A 5537-nucleotide genomic window follows, 5' to 3' on the forward strand; every position below is an offset into this window, starting at 1 on the left:
TTAGTCTCAGCTCATTGTTTTAAAAATCATTTTATTAGGGGCTCATACAACTCCTATCAAAATCCATATATAACATCAATTGTGTAAAGCATATTTGTACATTCTTTGCCCTCATCATTTTCAAAGCATTTGCTCTCCACTTTAGCCGTTTGCATCAGGTCCTCTTTTTCTCCCCCTCCCTCTCCAGTCCCCCCTCCCTCATGAGCCCTTGATAATTTATAAATAATTATTTTGTCATATCTTGGCCTGTTTGATGTCTCCCTTCACCCACTTTTATGTTGTCTGTCCCCCAGGGAGGAGGTCACATATAGATCCTTGAAATAGGTTTCCCCTTTCCAACCCACCCTCCTTTTGCCCTACAAGTATCTCCACTCATGCCACTGGTCCTGAGAGCATCATCCACCTGGCTTCCTTGTGTTTCCAGTTCCCATCTGTACCAGTGTACATCATCTGGTCTAGCCATACTTGCAAGGTAGGATTCGGATCATGACAGTGGGCGTGGGTTGAGGGGAGGAAGCATTTAGGAACTAGAGGAAAGTTGTATATTTCATCGTTGCTACATCACACCCTGACTGGTTCATCTCCTCCCCAAAACCCTTCTGTAAGGGAATGTCCAGTGGCCTACAAATGTGCTTTGGGTCTCCATTCCACACTCCCCCGCTCATTCACTATGGTGAGATATTTTTGTTCTGATGATACCTGATCCCTTGACACCTTGTGGTCTCACAGGCTGGTGTGTTTCCTTCATGTCGGCTTTGTTGCTTCTGAGCTAGGTGGCCTCTTGTTTACCTCCAAGCCTTTAAGACCCCAGATGCTATATCTTTTGATAGCCAGGCACCATCATCTTTCTTGACCACATTTGCTTATGCACCCATTTGTCTTCAGCAGCTATGTCAGGGAGGTGAGAATACAATATGATTTTTTTCCTTTGAAGCCTGATAACTGATGCCTTAAGCACCTCCTGATCACACAGGCTGGTGTGCTTCTACAATGTGCTCTTTATTGCTTCTGACCCAGAAGGTCGCTTGTTTACCTTCAAGTCCTTAAGACACCAGACACTATCTCTTTTGAAAGCTGGGCACCATCAGCTTTCTTCCCCATATTTAGTTGTTTATCCACTTTGTCTTCAGTGGTTGTGCCAGGAACGTGAGCATCATAGAATGCCAATTTAATAGAAGAAAGTATTCTTGCATTGAGGGTGTACTTGAGTGGAGGCCCAATGTCCTTCTGCTACCTTAATACTAAACCTATAAATATGGCACATAGATCTATTTCCCCATCCTCATGTATAAATATTTTCGCATATGTACATGCCTTTACCTAGACCTCTATAAATGCCCTCTGCCTCCCAGCACTTCCTCTGTTTCCTTTGACTTCCCTCCTGTCCCACTATCATGCTGTCCCACCCAGAATTTCAGCCATTCCTCTTAGTTACATTACCCTTGGTCCCAGCCTACCAGATCCCCTTCACCCTCCTCACCACTGATTTGGATAGCTTGTTGTTCCCTTGTACCTGGGTTTATTAATACCACTACCTTCCCCCCCCCACCTCCCCTTCTCCCATGTCCCCTCGTAACTATCGGTCCCTTTGTTTTCTCCTGCAATTGTTTATCCAGCCTATCTTATTTAGACAGACCTGCTTAGATAGTAACTTTCACAAAAACAAGACAGAGCACAACCAAGCAACAGTATACAACAAAACAACAAACCAATGACAAAAACAAAATGCAAGAAAGAAAAGCTTGTAGTTAGTTCCAGGATTGTTTGTTAGCCTTTAGGAGTGTTTTACAGTCCAGTCTTTTGGGGCACCATGCCCTGGGCCCAAAGTCCACCTTCAGCATTCCCTGGGGACCTTGCTGCTCCATTCCCTTGCTGTTCTGTTACACCCCTTAATGTTTTTCCTCGGTGTGGCGGGATCCAATTGGTTGCAATTACTTCGCTGTATCTCTGGTGTTGTCACCTGTAGGGCTATGGGTCAGTGAGGGACGTCATGCCTCATAGTGGGGCTGGCCATGTGGTCCTCTCTGTCGACTGGCTGTTCTATTTGGGAACATCGACCTCCTGGCCTGGTGGGCCATGATGTGCTCCACTCTCTCCTCTTCCCCCTCCATCTGCTCCCATGTGCTCCGATCAGATATGTCCCTCTTCCAGAACTGTAGATTCAGTGTCATCCTTTGATATAAATTCTTCTGAGGGGAGGGGCAAATGTCCCATTACTAGTTGGGGTTGGGGCCGGCCCCCCAGACCTCTTCACTGATTTCTCACTCCAGGCGGGCATGTTGGATTCACATCTTGCAGCATCGGGTTAAAATCTGGTCCCTCTTTTAATTTGTGACCCCAGGCACACAGGCAGGAATTCCCCAGGAAGAAGTTGAGCAGAAAAAAATAAGTTGAGCAGAGTATCCCCTTGTGGGGGTCAGCAGGCCTTTTCCCAGCCTCCCTAGCTACACAGGGTGGAGCTCACCTAGCTGGGTGTGGCACAGGTGTAAATGCCCTAGGCTAAGGGAAGTGGTCTGGAGGTTAGCAATAGCTTGTGAGTGACCAAGAAAGAGGCAAAGAGGAGGGAAAAAAGTTAACAAGCAAGCTCTGGATGCATGGGAGCAGGGGGAGGGGATATAGTGAAGAGATGGAAACAAAGCAACAATGTAGCTTGGTTAGATCCCTGCCAGTGTGGAGCTGCAGGGTTTAGTCCCTGCTCTGCGGCAGCATGCGGCAAGCTGTGGCTGTGTTGAGAAGAGGCCCCCTCCCTGTGCAGCCCTCCAAGATCTAAGGGGGGACAGAGAGGAGCCCCATGGGTTTAGTCCCTGCCCTGAGGCTGGTGGTGAAAAACTGTGGCTGTGTTGAGACCAAGCCTCCCTACAGGCTCCACATGGTCCCGGCTCCAGCAGAGACAGTGGCGGGACCAAGGTGAAGCCCCAGCGACCTCCACTGAGGTAAGCCAAAAGCCCCCAGCCCCTCAAAACCCCATCGGTCTGTGCCTACTTATCTTTATGATATTCCTCCTGCATTCCAATAGTGTTGAATTTCCCTGTGGAGTCCCTCTGGTATGTGTTACACCATCGCCATCTTGCTGGAAGTCTATTCCCTGCTTTTCTGGGTTGTAGTTCACCATGACTCTACCAATGTGAGTAGAAGTCTCTCTTTTCTGTATTAAAGGGGAACAAGCTCTTTTATGTGGAAATGCTAGACTTGAGACCATGAGTCACTCAAAGGTAGGAGTCAGCAACCTAGATCCTTCGGGATTGACTGGACCTGTTCTTTGAGAAAATTCCACTAAAAATCAGTCACACAGGGGAAATTCTTAGTTATAATGAAAGTCAAGAGAGGTAAGGAATAGCTGGTCACCCGTCAAAGCCACACCTGTCAAAGAACAATACCAAAAGCATTAATTATTCTATGATTCTCTTATATTTCATTCTTAAATATATTTAAAATGTAAGCTTTATTATAAAAAGTCAAGAAGCGGTTATTTAGCCTAATGGACTAGAATGAAATAATAGAGAGTGAGACTTGCAATCAGGCATTCATGCAGACATACACAAGTTAGGAAGTGTGAATTAACTGTATCCTAGTGTTCTTTGTGAAGTTGTTTTGGTTTTTTTAGTCATATTATTGTGGGCTCGTACAACTCTTATCCCAATCTATACATCATTGTGTGAAGCACATTTGTACATTTGTTGCCATCATCATTCTCAAAACATTTCTTTCTACTTGAGCCCTTGTTATCATCTCATTTTCCTCTCTTTCACTGTCCCTCCCTCACGAACCCTTGATAATTTATAGGTTATTCTTGTTTTGTCATATCTTAAACTGCCAGATGTCTCCCTTCACCCACTTTTCTGTTGTCCGACCCCCAGGGAGAGGATTATATGTAGATCATTGTGTTCGATTCCCCCTTTCTACTCCACCATCCCCTTCCCCTCCTGGTATGGCTACTCTCATTATTGGTCCTCAGGGATTTATAGATGAAGGCTTTTGATGTTCATTAATGTATTTTTAGTAGCTCCCAGTTCTTTATTTTGTCTTCTATAATGTGAATATTTTTATTATGGCCATAGTGTGTTTATATCTTGTATAACTGCCCTCAAATTTGTCCCTACATTTTTATTGTCTGGCTGTATGATCTAGGGTTTATATGTAGGTATTGGATTTATCATGCGTTCATTTTTGTATGTGGCATGAGGTATGGACTTTATTCCATTCTTTTGCAGGTGGAAATCCAATTTTTCCAACATCATTTGTTGAAAAGGATATCTCCTCTCCACTTAATGTGTTTTAGTCCTTTATCAAAGATTAGGTTGTCTATACGTACCTGGTTGTATATCTAGGTTATCAATTCTAATCCACTGCTATTCATATATACCATTGTACCAGGTTGCTTTAAGTGTCATGACTATATAACACGTTATTAAAGTTTTGTTTGACTTTTAAATAGTGTTTTATTTATCCTGTGTTTCTTTCCTTTCTATATTAACCTTACTGATTTCATAGGCTGATATTTATTCCCCAGGGATACAGTGGCAGAAAACCACATCAAACACCTTGAAAGAAGCCTGAGTAGGATAGTTTGCTGAAAGTTCCACCAGCAATGCAAGTGGAGGGCACAATAGTTTTGGGGCTTATTGGTCAATCTAAAATCTAGTAAGAATCGTTTAAAGAGCTGTTTCCAATGACAATAGCAGTAGGACTCTGAGAATGAAGAACATTTTGTATCTTTGACCAATGTTACTTCGTAATTCAGGAATAAAACATATAACTTTAAAAATAAAGATACTAGATCTTTCTAATGATGTGTTTCTTCTAAACGCAGTCCATGCAGATAATGCTAATACAGAGATCATGTATCTGAACTTTTTTTTCTTTTCTTTTTTTTAATAACAGGGGAGAGCATGATCGCAGTCCCCCACTACCACAAATTATGCAGTCGAGTTTCCCACATTTGGGGAAATCGCAAGGGTCAGCACATCCGGAGTGTAATGGATAAGCCTCGCCCTGGGAAAACCACCTTCGTGCTCATGGTATCTCCCCTGCCAGGTAAGTATTCATGTATCTGAAAATTATCTAAACTCTTTGTCAAGATAGAATTTATTATTCTAATTTGCTGTTGTTGGTCTTAACCAAAAACCCACACAGCATGTCATTTTCAATACATCTGAATGTTTTTTCTATGTCCCATGTAACTTGGACGACGGTGAATTATAAATCCTTGTGCCTAAAGATGGTTTCTAGTTTGAAACAAACTAAATAATACATACCTAAAGACACCCATATGTGCTTAAGTTTTACTTTTTCTCCTTTTATAATCACTCAGTCATGTTTTGATTTTATGAATAAGAAATATGGGGATATTCAAAGGTGAATTTTCTGTTAACTCTTTTGATTAAGCAATCAGGGAGGGGGAGGTGGTAGGAGGCTGATACCTGTAGTTTTTTTTTTAAGTACAACATAAGCCCGCTGAGGTAAGAATAAAAAAATTTTTTAAAAAGCAAAAGTGGCATAGGGGAAAAAGCTACTGTATACAAACATTTTTGAGGCAA

At 42.7% G+C, this 5537-nt stretch overlaps 1 non-coding gene across 1 annotated transcript; it reads right to left on the reverse strand.

The window, feature by feature from the left end:
- Positions 1–4878: 4878 nt before the first annotated feature.
- On the reverse strand, positions 4879–5042 carry LOC142428409 (U1 spliceosomal RNA). The gene has a single exon (XR_012780314.1). It is a non-coding gene; the product is annotated as a U1 spliceosomal RNA (small nuclear RNA).
- Positions 5043–5537: the final 495 nt, after the last annotated feature.

This window comes from Tenrec ecaudatus, chromosome 15 (assembly GCF_050624435.1).
Source record: "Tenrec ecaudatus isolate mTenEca1 chromosome 15, mTenEca1.hap1, whole genome shotgun sequence".
Lineage (NCBI taxonomy): Eukaryota > Metazoa > Chordata > Mammalia > Afrosoricida > Tenrecidae > Tenrec > Tenrec ecaudatus.